The sequence below is a fragment of the Mustela nivalis genome, assembly GCF_964662115.1.
Source record: "Mustela nivalis genome assembly, chromosome: 3".
Lineage (NCBI taxonomy): Eukaryota > Metazoa > Chordata > Mammalia > Carnivora > Mustelidae > Mustela > Mustela nivalis.
The window spans coordinates 102,264,733-102,280,173 of NC_139022.1; the positions used below are offsets into that span (position 1 = coordinate 102,264,733).

At 46.2% G+C, this 15,441-nt stretch overlaps 1 protein-coding gene across 4 annotated transcripts in view; it reads right to left on the minus strand.

Moving 5' to 3' along the window:
- LOC309862014 (uncharacterized protein) overlaps positions 1 to 15,441 on the minus strand; it is a 368,153-nt gene that overhangs the window by 324,364 nt on the left and 28,348 nt on the right. For all 4 annotated transcript variants that reach the window (XR_014310279.1, XR_014310281.1, XR_014310282.1 and 1 more), the window contains exon 3: positions 1,432 to 1,606. The gene's annotated coding sequence lies outside the window, so the exon portion shown is untranslated. The remainder of the gene's footprint in view (positions 1 to 1,431; positions 1,607 to 15,441) is intronic.

The following is a 15,441-nucleotide window of genomic DNA, read 5'->3' on the forward strand; positions in this document are numbered from 1 at the left end:
GAAGAACAATTTCTGGGACTATCTTTATCTAATTTATCACTAGTCCTCTCTGTTAGGCTTGGCTCCATAGCTTTTACTTTGGAATTAATCACAGTGGTTACTCTGAGCCCATGATTATAGGAAGCCTCTCCTTTCTAAGGACCAGCTAGAAAGAGAAACTAAAGTATGATTATTTTATTATCATTACCTTAATAATGTGGTCAATCTTATTGTTCCTAAAATTCCAAAAGCACTTGTTCCAGAAAATATAAAACTATATCCAGTTAATAGAAAAGACATGAAGTAAAATAAAAGCCAGGGGTGGGGTGGGGGTGGGAGAGTGGCTCAGTCCGCTAAGCAACTATCTTCAGCCCAGGTTATGGTTTCCGGGTTCTGAAATTGAGCCCTGCATGGGGCTCCTTGCTCAGCAGTGTCTGCTTCTCCCTCTGCCCAACCCCCAATCCCATTTTTTGTTCTTTCTGTTTCTCTCTCTCTCCCAAATAAATAAAATCTTAAAAAATGGATATCCTTTTTACACACTCCATCTCTGTCCTTCCTAGGAGGGAAATGCTGCTTGGATATGTATTCTTCCACACCTTAAATTTTACATATACATGTGATGCATTCATGTATTCATGCACACATGTGTGTAGACACACAATATTTTTACACAAAAAAAGATCACACCCCGTGCTACTTGAATTTTTCACTTGAGAATAACTCAGTGGCATCTTTCTTTATGTGGAGTTACAAGCATGTGTGTGGTTGTTCTAGACCTTGGGGCCTGCCAGCTTGAAATCCAGCTCCCCCACTTACTAGTTATGTGATCTTAGGCAAATTACTTATTATCTCTTTCCCCATCTAGAAAAATATTCTTTTTCAAAAAAGAAACAGAGGCAGAGACAGAGCATGAACGAGGGGAAGAGGCAGAGGGAGAAGGCGAAGCAAACTCCCAGCTGATCAGGGAGCCCCATGCAGGGCTGGATCCCAGGACCCTGAGATCATGACCTGAGCTCAAAGCAGACACAATCGAACGAGCCAGCCAGGTGCCCCTACAAAAATATGCTAATTGTAACCAAGGGCTAATGTGACGATTGAATGAGTTAATACTATAAATATGTAAATATTATAAAATATGTAAACCACTTAGGAGAGCATGTAGAGTAAGTACTGTCTTGGCCATTGTCATCATCGTAGACCCCCTTGTCCGCAGGCAGTACATTCCAAGACCCCCAGTGGATGCCAGATACCATGGACTGTTCCAAGCCATATATATAGCATGTTTTTTCCTATACATACATACCTATTATAAAATTCAATTTAAGAACCTGGCACAGTAACAGATTAACAATAGTAACCAATATTAGAACAATTATAACAATATACTGTAATAAAAGTTAGGTGAATGTGGTCTCTTCCTTTCTGTCAAAATATCCTATTTACCATACTCACCTTTCTTTCTGTGATCAAGGGAAATGACGAAATGCCTCCATGATGAGACAAAGAGAGGTCAGCGATGCAGGCACTATGACATAGCATTGGACCACTTTCGACCTTCTCCAGATTCTCCAGGAGGGTTATCTGCCTCTGAACTTCAAACTTCAGTTGACCACGGGTAACTGGAACTCTGAAAAGCAAAACTTTGAGTGGTGGGGGAGGAGGGAACTCGTATATTTGCTTTGTTCTCGTCTTCAATGCTCATATAGTGTTCCATCATTTGGATGGACTGAAATTCATTAAGCCCGTCCCCTGCTGAGAGACACATTGGTGATTTCCTACTTTTTGCATTTCTGAACATAGATCTTTGTATACATGGGCGAACCACTCTAGGATAGCTTCTAAGGAATGGAATTGCTGCCAAAAGGTCACACTCCTTTTTTATGTAAGACATTGCCAAATTTCTCTCCAAGAGGCTGCACTAACTGACATCACAGCCAATAGTCTGTGCACGCCTGTCTCCAGGCATCTTCATGACACTGGCTGCCGGGATCCTTGGCGTCCTCATTTCTGCACCCGCCTTCCCTTGGTGAAACCTCAATCAAAACCACCAACAAAGCATTTGTTAAAGTCCCAGGGACACCTAATCCCTTTGTCTTTTCTAAAAAGGAATGAGGCATTTTTGGCTCTGATAGGCCTTCAGTTGCCTGGACACAGCCCTGGGTTGACTTTGAAAAATACAAATAAAACGCACTTACTCTTCCTAACAGCCTCGGAGATGCTCAAGGGCGACCACGTGAGGCCCAGCCCAGCACTCTGCTCTCTATCACATGCAAAAAAGATTTTCAATAGCAGCTGGTGTTTTTCTCGTGGAGATCAGAGGCAGCATTTGTATATAAATATTATCAGAAGGCTGGAGGGAGAACCACTAGAAGCAGCGGCTACAACATCCCAGTTGTCTTGTTAATGGGGATGGAGGTATTGCAAGAGCAGTGAGCATCCTCATCCTTCTCCTGAGCTTCCTATAGAAAGGGGAAGCATACCAGGCAGGGGTCCACACCATCAGAGTGGCTTGTAATCAACAGAGTGGGGAGCGGGTACAAGAACGCGACTGGCAATCAATCCCCTGCAGCCAGAGAGGGAGGGCAAAGAGGTCCATCCTCTTTGTATGGGGCCCAGACTGCTGTTCCATCGCCTGTGTGGCAGACTGAGCACCTGTAGCCACCTGGCTCCTGAGACCACAGTTCCCAACCTGTAATGACATAATGACCGCTGATGAGGGCCCTCCGGCCTCATCTCCAGTGTGCTACGTCACAGGGCGGGTGACTTCTGGCTTTGCTTGAGGATCTCTCTGAGGAGAGCATGTGTGGAGACGGGATCTGGCCCAGGGAGGGCCTCCCAGAGTTCTTAGGCGGGAATGTCAACAATTCTAAGGGTTGCCCCTGCTAAGCTCTACAAGCCCAAAGCCATTCATCTTACAAACTTGTTTTTCAGGCTCACTATTTTATGGCTCAAAACCATTCACCTTTGTTCTTTCAACTGTCTGCTAGCCTCCCACCATTCCCAGTGACCCAGGTCAGGTCAGGGAGGGGGAGAAGGCAGGTGAGCCTCTACAACAGTGGGTTCTGTGGATCAGAGCAAATTCCAGGGATGAGACCCAGGGACCCTGGCTCATGTCCATAAGAGGGGGAATAATAACTCAGATGACTATCTCAGGTACTCGGAAGTGAGTTAAGCTTCCCCTTCCTATACAGTGCACGTGGGAGGGTCAGCAGGAAGAAAAAAGGCCTACAGACACAAGGTCTCCCTTGAGTCTAACCAGCAGCAATGTATAGCATAGGAAAATTAACTGTGCCTCAGTTTCCTTCTCCCTGAGAGCCTGGACCTAAACACCGAACACCCTGCATTTCATGAAATGCACAAAACAGGTATTTGTTGAGTGTGGGCTATGTTTTCTAGACACTATAGACACAGCAATAAACAATTAGATCAGGGCCTGCCTTCCTGTTGATGTTCCCAGTGAAGTAAATGCTAGTAATAGTATGCTTACTACTGAAGGACCCAGGTTTATGAAGAGACAAGTTCACACAGCTCCTACATGGGCTGCACGGTCCTCTCTACCCACAGATACAAACAACAGCTTAAGCAGGTCACTGTGAAGCTCCCAGAGCTAAAGCTTCAGAGCCCTTACCCACAGTAGCCCCTTCCAAGGCCCTGGAAAAAAAACATAAGCACATAGTCTTGGGTTTCTCTAAGCTCTGCCAAAGTCAAGTCTCAACCCCAAGTGGAAAGAGTGCTGTTTCTCCCCCCTCCATTTTCCCTTCTGTTATGCCTGCCCTCCTGTTGTGTGATGTACCCAAGCAGGAGTCAAGCTGGCAAACTGGTAGTATAGTGAGTTTCTAGCAGGACGTATTTATGTGGTTCACAGTCACCCCCACATAAGCTGAATGACTGCAAACCCTCCAGGGCAGACATAGCTCCCAAGAATACTCCCGCACCCCCGTGCCCACTGACCCCAGTTCCTGACACAGCCACATCAGCAGGTGAGACACCACATGAACCTGTCCTACAGTGCCCAACACTGAAATATGTGATGGGAAAGAAAGAGAAAGTTTGAAATAGAGTCAGATGCCAAGGTGGGAGAGATGCTTCCAATTAGGAGACCTGTATAATTACAAGTGGAGGATTCAACTTACGCAAAGGGAAAATTCTCTTCTGTCAGAAATATACTCGACGTATGCAGTTATAATACATCATAGTTTCTTTTTCTTTCCTTTTTTTTCAAGATTTATTCATTTGAGAGAAAGAGAGAGCGCGCACGCCTGAGTGGGAGGTTGCAGAGGGAGAAGGAGAGAGAATCTCAAGCAGACTCCTCACTGAGCGTAGAGCCTGATGTGGGGCTCAATCTCATGACCCTGAGACCACAACCCAAGCTGAAGCCAAGAATCAGATGCTCAACCAACTGTACCACCCAGGCATCCCACCTTTTTCATTTTTGATGGACTCACACAACACAGAATTTAACAAAATTCCTCTGTTTATGGGACATGAACATGTAATAATACTACAAACAGTGTGTGTGTCTATGTGAATTCACTCATTTTCTGTGTCTCAGCTGTTAAGAATGCAAGACAAATTTTAGCAGCCATCTCTCACTTGGCATCATGGCCATCCTCAGACCTCTAGTAAAGCCCAGGATTGTTAGAAAGAGGACCAAGAAGTTCATCCAGCACCAGTCAGACCAATGTGTCAAAACTAAGCACAAGGGCAGAAACCCAGAAGCAGTGACAATAGGGTGCAAAGAAGACTCAAGGGCCAGATCTTTTTTTTTTTTTTTTTTTTTTAAGATTTTCTTTATTTACTTGACAGACAGAGATCACAAGTAGGCAGAGAGCCAGGCGGGGCGGGGGGTGGGGGAAAGCAGGCTCCCTGCTGAACAGAGAGCCCGATATGGGGCACAATCCCAGGACCCCGAGATTATGACCTGAGCCGAAGGCAGAGGCTTATCCCATTGAGCCACCCAGGCGCCCCTCAAGGGCCAGATCTTGATGCCCAATGCTAGTTATGGGAGCAACGAGAAAACAAAGCACGTGCTGCCCATGGCTTCCAGAAGTTCCTAGTCCCTACTGCGCAGAGATTACTCCCACTGTCTCCTCCAAAAACTGCAAAGCCATTGTGAGAACAGCAGCCCAGGGGTCCATCAGACTTGCCAATCCCAATGCCAGGCTGCGCAGTGAAGAAGATGGACAGATAGCTGATGTGCACGTCATATTCATGCTAATAAAGCCATAAAACTGCCCCCCTCAAAAAAAGACACGTTTTGGGCGCCTGGGTGGCTCAGTGGGTTAAGCCGCTGCCTTTGGCTCAGGTCATGATCTCAGGGTCCTGGGATTGAGTCCCACATCGGGCTCTCTGCTCAGCGGGGAGCCTGCTTCCTCCTCTCTCTCTGCCTGCCTCTCTGCCTACTTGTGATCTCTGTCTGTCAAATAAATAAATAAAATCTTTAAAAAAAAAAAAAAGACATGTTTTGATCGTGACACGATCAAAAGACATGATGCTAGAGAAAAGGCTAGATTATCTTTTATTCTCTTCATAGAAACTGATTTAGAAAATCATTATCATAGGAAGAAATGATCAAAGAGTATGAAGCTAGAAAATGCAAGAATAAAAAGTATGATGGAGGTATGTCAGGCAGTTAATTAAGAAAAACGTTATTTTTTTGGATTTTATAGTGTTTGAGGTATCTGCCACTTTTTAAAATATGTAAACTGATAGAGCTTTTTTCTCTATCTTTTTTCTTGACTTTTTAAAATTGTGAGCATAGTTGACATACAATGCTCTATATTTTTTTCTCTAAATAGTTATTACAGTCTTAATATTGGATTCCTAATTTTTATTCTTTCTCCAATTGTATAAGCTTTGGTCCCCATAAAATCCTGACACTCCTCAGCAGACACCATCCCCTGAGCACCAAGATGTGTCAGGAACTCTGAGAGATCCTTCTCCGTGGATTATTTAAACTTAATTTTCAATAAACCCACAGAGATAAACTGAGGCTTAGAGCATTTACTCCAAATAACACAACTCGTTCTTCAGAGTTATAGCAAGGATTCAAAATCCCATAGCGTCTGGAGCAGTGCAAAATAAGCAGTGCAAAATAAGAACTTTTCTGACAATTTGTGTTTTTCTCCCTGAGCTCAAGATTTGTCATACTGAAAGATGAAGGGGTCAAAAGAGATTTAAATATCTGTGCATGCATAGAGGACACACATAAAGATACACAGCACTGGTGATGGTGGCTGCCTCTCTGGGGAAAAAAATGGGATGCGCCTTCACATTTGTAAGCAACTTTACATATGAAGGTCATTAGCACAGTGCCTAGCTTATGAGACAAGCGCCCAATAAATATCAGCTATTGCTGTTAGTTAATGTTATCGTCAATTAGTTAAATAAATTAATTTTTAAAAATTAAAAGGTGGTGGGGACGCCTGGGTGGCTCAGTTGGTTAAGCAGCTGCCTTCGGCTCAGGTCATGATCCCAGCGTCCTGGGATCGAGTCCCACATCGGGCTTCTTGCTCGGCAGGGAGCCTGCTTCTCCCTCTGCCTCTGCCTGCCATTCTGTCTGCCTGTGCTCGCTCTCTCTCCCTCTCTCTCTGATGAATAAATAAAATCTTAAAAAAAAAAAAATTAAAAGGTGGGTGCTGATGCCTAAAATCCCTTCCAGCTGGATTTGGTGTTTGTTTAGATGACAGTTCCTAGCAGATTCCAGTGCGGGGGGGCTCTAACGCACTATTGTGTTTAATACTCCCTGCATCTCTGTGCAGTAAGTACTGTTCTCATTCCATTCTGCAAATATGGAAACCAAGGCACAGAGGGGTTACATAACATAACCTAGGTCACACCACACAGCCAATGAAGCAGAGGATGGGATGAACAACACACAGGCTGGTGACTCTAAAGGCCAAATAAGAGAGCAGCCTCACTGGCTCCACTCCTGGTATGATTCGTGGGTGTCCTAGCATTTTTTTCACTTTTAACACGTGCATCACCATTGAAATCCATGTATAGCAGGACAGTCATCAGGGAGCCTAGTATGGGACGTCTGCTGTCACTGCAGATGTGAAGGTGGCAGAAAAGCCCTACATGGTTTATTAACAGCTAAGAATTCAAAAGGGAGGGAGGCAAGGATGGATAAGAAAGGAAGAAAACTTGTGAAACATCTACCCTGAGTCTGATAAAGGACTTGACTGTTCCTCAGATACCCTCCCATCACTGCAAAGGGGAGTCCCTGTCAGCCTCATCCCCACTTCTGAGCTCAGCAGGCAAGCTGAGAGTTCAAGAAGTCCCTAGGTGGTGGGGCCCTAGAAAACCCAGACCCAGGAGCCCACTGTTCTCTAACAGCAAAGGGTATCTCCCAGCCTGCCCTCCTTCCTCTGCTCCTCTAGGCTTTCTTCCGCCTGCACAGCTTAAAGCAAATATTTCTATACAGCACAGCACAGCTCAGCAGGCCTAAGTGGTAACTGTCCTACTGGAAAACCTCTGGGGACAGGAGGTCTTCTGAGTCTGTTTGCTGAAGCAAGGACTCTTTGCCACAGGGAGAGAGGTGGGTGAGCCCATGAGTTCTGTTGCACAGAAGGCAATGGACCCAAAAGCCTACAGGCATCTTGCTGGGATAAAGCTCTTTGGGAATTTCCACTCTGTTTAGGAGCACTGAGCACATACCCTCCAAGTACTTGCCACCTTTGCCTCTGTCTGATCTTTAAATGCAGCTCTGGCCTTTGTCTGCCTGGCATGTAAGAATGTGATGGTCTACATAAGGGGCCTGGACTACTGTGGAATTCTGGCAACAACCACCTAATAAAAGTCTTGTTACATCATAGCTGCGTGACCTTGATCATGTCACTTGACCTCTTAGATCTGGTTTCTTTATCTGTAAAATGAAGATTACAAATTAATAATTATTTCTATACAATGAAAGATGACCCTCCAACCCACCCTAGATTACAGGTGCCTTGAAGTGAGTGAACATTCTGGCTCACTTTAGCATTCCCTTCAAGGTGCCTTCCTAGTAAGTTGCCTTACTCCAAAGAAGAGGCTCGGCAGTTTACTAATTTAAGGCAAATGGGGTAGTTCAAAACACAGCTGGATTCAAATCCTACCTCTGCCACTGACTTCCTATGAGGAGGCTTTCAGAGCCTGGTCATCACTCATAACGGCTTTGGGGCCCTTATGGTGCAAAACTCTTAGCTTCTCATAGTGTTTTCATAGAGTGAGGGACATAGGAACCCTGGCTGTTTCAAAGGCAGGCAGTGGGGGGAGGATTCAAGGCCACAGTGAGTGCAAAGTGGGTCACACAGGACTGGCTCAGAGTGAGAGCAGATAAACATGGTCTAGGGAAAGCAAAAATCATAAAAGGATGCTAGGGGTACCTGGGTGGCTCAGTCAGTTGAGCATCTGCCTTCAGCTCAGGTCCTGAACCCAGGCTCCTGGGACTAAGCCAGAACACCGCTGGTCTTGAACCCAAGCTCAGTGCTCAGCAGGAAGCCTGCTGCTACCTCTCCCTCTGCCCCTCTGCCCTACTCTACTCTCTCTCTCTCTCTCAAGCTCTGCTCTCTTTGAAATAAATAAAATCTTTTAAAAACACGCACACATAAGAGGATGCTAAACTAATATAACCTAGGTCCACAACATGCTATTCGAAAGCTAGAAGAATTTTGCTAACGTGCAAAGCTAATACCACAGATTTGTATTTCCAGGGACTCACTCCTTTTCTGATTATTCCAGGAAAGGTTTTATGAGCCTTGCTTTTTTGTTCGTTTTTTCCCCCATTGTGAATGTGGAAATGGTTCCATTAGCAAGGATATATGAATTTTTAACAACTCCTCCACCAAAAAAAAAAAAAAAGTCTACTGACATAAATGAATCTTCATCTTCATTTCATATTAATAAGCCACAGAGCTGACATAAACAATGAGTTTTGTTTTTCTCTTAAAACTGTCATGTCATTCTAAGAATTCAGTGCTGTTTACAAACACTCTTAAGGGACTCAGGGCTTTCTACTGTGAAAGATAAAGCTACAGTGACTGTGAGGGCCTATATGAGGGCCTGGTTAGCCAAAGGCACTTACTTGCAAACCCTGGATATAGGGGCCGGCCAGGCTGGATGAAGACATCCAATCAGTGGGGTGCGCATATATTTACAGTGGTGAGTTGAAATCTCATTGGCCACCTGTGTGTGGGCTGAGCTCAACCACCTCTATAAAAGTTAGTCTGTGAGGCTGGGGTGCGGGGGTGGAGTAGTAGGAGGAAGAGTCAGAATAGCAGTTGGGGTAGTCCTCAGAGTAATAGTCATCAGGAACAGCGCCACTGGGAGCGGCCTCATTGGCAAGTGGCCTCGTCTGCAGCGTCCAGTGCGGCCTCGTCCAGGGTGGCCTAGTCTGGGGAGCGGCCTCCTCCGAAGCGGCCTTCTTGGGAGCGGCCTTGTCGGGGTCCCCGACGTCTCTTCTTAAGAGATGGCCCCTACCAGTCGGTTTGATTTTCGATGCTTGGCGCGAAATAAAGCTTTGCTTGACTTTTCGCTTTGCATCAGTCTCCTTCCTTTGATCATGGAACTTAACAGTGATTACTGCTTGGACTCGGAAAAGGTGTTTCTAGCTGCACTGCACCTCTCTGAACAGGCTGAGTGGCTGCATTAAATCCTAAAAATTTATAGGAGGAACTTGGGCCAAAAAAACAAAAAGAAGAAAAAAAACCACCTTGTACCTGGGAAGTTTCTGTTTGTTTTTAAAGATTTATTTGTTTTAGAGAGAGGTAAAGCATGAACAGGAGGGGTAGAGGAAGAGGGAGCAAGAATCTCAAGCAGGCTTCCTGCTGAGCATGGCACCCAATGCAGGGCTCCATCTCAAGACCCTGAGATCATGACCTGAGTGGAAAACCAAAAGACATGCCCAATGGACTGTGGCCCCTATACCTGAAAAGTTTTTAAAAACAATTTCCTGGTTTTCCCTGCCAGCTACTCTGCCCTTCTTTAGAAACCGTTTACTCCATGGGTCTAGCCCTGTTACACCATGTGTGTCTAGCCTAGGCGGGCACACGTGGGTTTACTCCGGGAGCAGCTGTATCAGGAAGAAAAGTCCTCTGAAGGAGATAACCAGAGGAGGGGAAAGAAGGGTGAGGCTGATGGAGGAGAAGCGCAGAGGAGTCAGAATTCCCACACCTCATTCTCCATCTTGATGCTTCAGAGCTGTGCTCTGGCAAGTCTTTTGACCTCCGTGAGACATAGATGCCTTTTCTATAAAATGGGGATAAAAACTCCTCTTCTGGGACGCCTGGGTGGCTCAGTTGGTTAGGCAGCTGCCTTCGGCTCAGGTCGTGATCCCAGCGTCCTGGGATCGAGTCCCACATCGGGCTCCTTGCTCCGCGGGGAGCCTGCTTCTCCGTCTGACTCTGCCTTCCACTCTGTCTGCCTGTGCTCGCTCTCGCTTGCTCTCTCTGACAAATAAATAAAATCTTAAAAAAAAAAAAAAAAAAAAACTCCTCTTCTATCGACCTCAAGAGGACTGCTCCTTCTCCACCACCCTCCCCTGAGGAGATGGCTGCTGGCCCCTGACCCAGCCCCCACACCAACTCACACAGCTGAAATAGAGAGCAAGGGATGCCGGGACTGCCAACCCAAGTGTCCCCACGTGAAAGCAAGGGGAGTTCTGCGTGCTCCCCTCCCCCCACTGCAGTGTGCTTCTGGTTCCAACAGCCCAATCCTCCACCCTCCACACTGCGCCCTTTCCTCTCAACACTGCTCAGTGTTCCTCGGCCAACACTCCTGTCCACAAATGCCCAAAAGGAGAAAATGGGTACACAGCACTGGTGCAGGGCATCTTTGGTTCCTATTCTACACAATCATTAGGAAAACTATAAAGGAACCTGGGTAAATGTCTATAATATAATGGTGATTGGAAGACAACAGTCACAAAAGTCACAGATGTCCCTAAATTTGCAGCCGTAAGATGGAATCAGACCTGGGTTTGAATCTTGGTTCTGCCTAAAGACCTCTCCGAGCCTCTTCCTTGAAGTAATCAGGATAGTAATTCCTTCCTTCTGGAATTACTGCAAGAATTTGGTGGAAAATATGTAAGCCCAGAGCACAATCCTGGCCCCAGGAGAGGCTGTTCACAGTATGTGCATATGTGCATATGTGCAAGGATAAGGAGGAGAATGCATAGCAGGCCAAAGGGCAGGTTCCTTCTAGAGATAAGACAGGGCAGTGGTGGTGTTGTTTCCACTTAAGACTGTGATATTATCTTAACAAAATATACAAACATAAATGGGGCTTCCGACTAGAATAATACAATTAAATAAGATTCCTCTAATCAGCAACCCTGCCCTTCTCCCTCTTCCTGGGCAGAGCTGCTCCTGCACTGTTCTGCTCTTGGAACCATTTACATAAAAATCGGAAAAAACAGAAAAATCCACAGCCTCGGGAGCTTGCAAACCCCAAGCCCAAGCAACTCTTCAGCCCCCTTTGTTATCTCTTTTCTAGAGATCTACATCCAGTGGGGCAGGGAGAGGCAAGGAAGCTAGGCTGGAGGATGAAGAGCACATGTGTGATGGGAAAGCACAATAATGAGGGCTTTGGATATAAGCATAGGGTGTTCCCGAAGCTTCTGCACCTTGGTCCCAGAACCCCTAAACACCCTTCAGCAAACCATGAGACCGTCCAGTAGGGCAGGCACCCTGGAAAGTGCATCCAGCACTGCAGCCTGGGTTTAAGCCCCAAGCTTAAGCAGGACAGTTTGCTGCAGGTGGGGTGTGTTCAGTCAGAGGCCGTGACTGGGGCGGGCTTAATTTGTTCCTAGACAGTCATCAGTGGAGACAGGCTCAATTATTTTCATTACATGGAGTCAAGAGCAAAAGGAGGAATAATGGGTCTGAGCCAGAGAAGCAAAGGTTAAAGGGAGGGGGAGAGAGTGAACCAAGGCTGGGGGGGCTCTCAGGCCCGTCATGCCCAGTGAACTGTGATGCCAGGATGGGTGAGCAATGGCAGGAAGACATCGGATACTTGTCTGGTCCTGCTCTGCTGGTCCCAGCATAAACTTCTTAGAAGGCCAGGATGGCACCTCCTGGGTAACTGACTCCAGAAGCCTTGGTTGGAAAGAACTTCATCAAAAGACCTCATCTAAATGGTGCAGTGTTGAGAGGGATGCACAACCTGGGGGTCCTGTCACCCCCCCTCCCTTACCCAGCTACTCCATTTCCTGCTGCAGTAATGACAACTCACCTTCCTAAGGGCGTCTGACTGCCAGGCACTGGGCTAAACACTTGGCACATGCCATCTCATTTCACTTTCCTGACAACATGTGAGGTACGGACTGTTGAAGTTGAGGAAATTAAGGGTCACAGAGGGTCACGTGACTTGCCCAAGCTGGTTAAGTGGCAGAACCACCAAATCCAGATCTGTCTGGCCCCAGGGCCCAAGCTCTCAACCCCTATACTTTTTCTTCTTTTTTCTCCTCTGCTTACGTCAAAGGCCTTCCGCCCTCTCCTTAACCCTCTACCAGACACTGTATCTTCTGGAGGCTTGGGGGCTCCTCAGAAGGCTGACTTCAGAAGAATAAAGCCCCTCAGGTGGAGGAGTTTCTGTTTCTGAGATTTCTCAAGAACAGGAAACTTCCCGGGCTGCCTGCAATAAATCCAAGGCTTCCTTCCTTTGTGATTTCACCCCGGGAACAACACTCTAGGATGACTCATCTCCAGGCCGGCAGGAGATCTCCTCTGGAGACTGGAGGTGACCTTGGCCAGGCACTCACATCCTGTGCCTGTTTTCCCGTTTGTCAAGTGGGCAGCCCCGGCCCCCCTGCCAAGCCTGTTGTGGAGTATCACAGTGAACCCGAAACATGTGGAAAACAATTTTTAAGACAGAATGCAAAAATCAATGATCCTCAAACTCCCACCTAATAGCCCACATACCAAACCCTGACCAAAACCCTGAGCAGTTCTAATTCTGCTGCAAGAGCTCACCAGCATTCTTGCATTCCTGGTGGATGGGCAAACCATGATTACTGAAAGAGGGGAGGTTGACATGGATAATAACCCTTTTCCTTCACTCTTCCTTCCACTCCTCAGTCACCTTATTATAACCACGAAATGCTGAAAAGAGCAAGCACTCACAGAACCCTAATTAGGTAGGTATTTTACATATTTTAAAATTCTTTATTATGCTATTTATCATTTATTTATTATACCTTTATTATTTATATTTGTAATTTTTTGCCTCGTTGAATTCCTTTGAAAGACCCCTGCCCTGAAAAGTCCCCTCCCCTGGAAGATAGGATAACTAACCGCTTGTTTGCTTTTCTGTGAACCGCTGGCTTTTAGGCGTAGATTAGGTTATTAATTGCGTGACTAATTGCTCTTTTGCCCTTCTGTAACTGTTTCGCTTATAGAATTAATAGAAGACGCCATGATGGCATTCCTACCTTCCCCCTTCTTGTTCCCCTCTCCCGCCTCTCCCTTCACGCGCGCAGGCCCTCATAACCAATCAGCTTGTTCCCCCTTCGCGCCGCTCTCTTCGCGCGCGCGGGTCCCCAAAGCCAATCAGCAAACTCCACATATGCCTTTTTCAAAAGTTCAAACTGTCAACCAATCAGTTGTGCCCCACCCAAAACTTGTTTGTACCTGTCTATAAAAACCCTGCACCACCCCAGCCAGGTGTGCTCAGCTAGCAGGAGCTGCTGACCACCCGCAGGCGCGCGCTGACCACCCGCAGGCGCCTGCGTAACAATAAAGAACCTCTTGCTGATTGCATCCAGTGGCAGTGTTGGATTCTTGGGTAAGGGGATCCGCGGGTCTTTCACCTTCATGAGTGTCTATGACTAGCCCTACGGTACAGATGAGAAAAATACATTTCAGACCAGTTGGCCAAAGAAACATAACAGTCACACAGCTAGCAGGTGTGGAAGCCCAGATTCCCTAACAGATTTGTCATTCTCCACCAGAACACACCGTCTTCTCCCTTTTAGTTTCTAAAATGACCAGCCCCAGCACTCTCCTTCCCCCACTTAATTTTTCTTCATAGTTCTTATGTTCTTCAGGAATGAATTCACTGCCGTGCCATTCCCCCACTCCAAGAGCTGGGAAACTCAAGCAGACAGGGATCTTGGGGGGTGTTTTGCCACTACTGTGTCCTGTACCTGCCTAGAACAATGCCTGATTCACACTAGATATTCAGTAAATACTTACCAAATGTATGAATTTGGCCAAAAATTCTCATCAGCTATTTTCAGCTCTTCTTTCTACTGGATGATAAATTTGGACAGCATTTTGTTCATCTCATTTTGTTCCCTCACCCCATCAGAGTCCATGATGATACTCTGAAGAGAGTAAAATAGTCAATAAAAATCTGAGAGTGTGATTTAACTCTATTTGTTTTGAAATGGAGTATGTTGGGGGTGGTATGCTGCTTGGGGAACTTACTCTATTGGTTCCCTGCAAAGAAAGAGGATGCTTTGCAGAAAGTGAACAGGACTGGAAGGAGTGCAGTACTTCTTCTCCCTGGCTCTGGGTGCAGACCTCCCAGTCCTACGCCAGGATGCTGATGGACAGGTGGGCTCCACAGGCGGATGGCAAGACACCCTCCTTGGCTTTTATTTGCCTCTCTCCTGACTCATCTTCCCTGGGCTGTGGGAAAGGATTCAGGATACGGCTTCCTAAACTCGCTGCTGAGCAGCAGGCTGAGCGGGTGTTGGAAATGATACAGAAAAAAAGAATCTAATTAAGCAGAGTAGGTGATAGTGTCAGGAAGAAAATGCAAGCAAGTGGCAATTTGGATATCTGCCTGCAAATAAAAGACATGACTGTCGTTTCTCCTCTGGCTCCTGTTTGCCCTATAAATCTCAGCTCACTAATCCAAGTGTTTTAATTATCACTATATAATACAACATGCTGTGTTGAGCCCATCATGGGGAAATTAAAACGAAGGGAGGGTGGAGGGATTCAGGCTACCCCATTCTCCCATTTCTCTTGTTTACACTAATCTGAAGGTGTTTTTCCCCTTTCTGCCATAAACACAACATGGGGTTTTCCAGCATCAAACATATTACCTTCTTCCACTCACAAAAAGGAATTTCAGGCCCTCAGCTCTTTCCCCAATACCAAGCAACTTAGGGGTCAGGAGTCATGGCCACTTTTGACCCTTAATTCCCAAGAAATTAACAAGAACTAGGACATAAATTAAACACTGACTCCAAAAGAAGACTCCCTGAGTAGGAAGCAACATGAAGGTTAAGACTAGCATTAGAATTTCACCTCCACCACCAACTAGCTGTGTGGCCTTAGGCAAGTCACTAAACCTCTCTGAGTCTCAGCTTCCTCAAATAAAATACTGGAGTAACAGGATTAAATAACATACCGCATTTATCACAGGGTCTGACACACTGTAAGTGCTATACAACACAGTCCCAGCTCCTGGTCCTTATCCTTGCCATTCCAAACACCTACAGCAACCTCACAAGGCAGTGTGGCTCACTCCTTC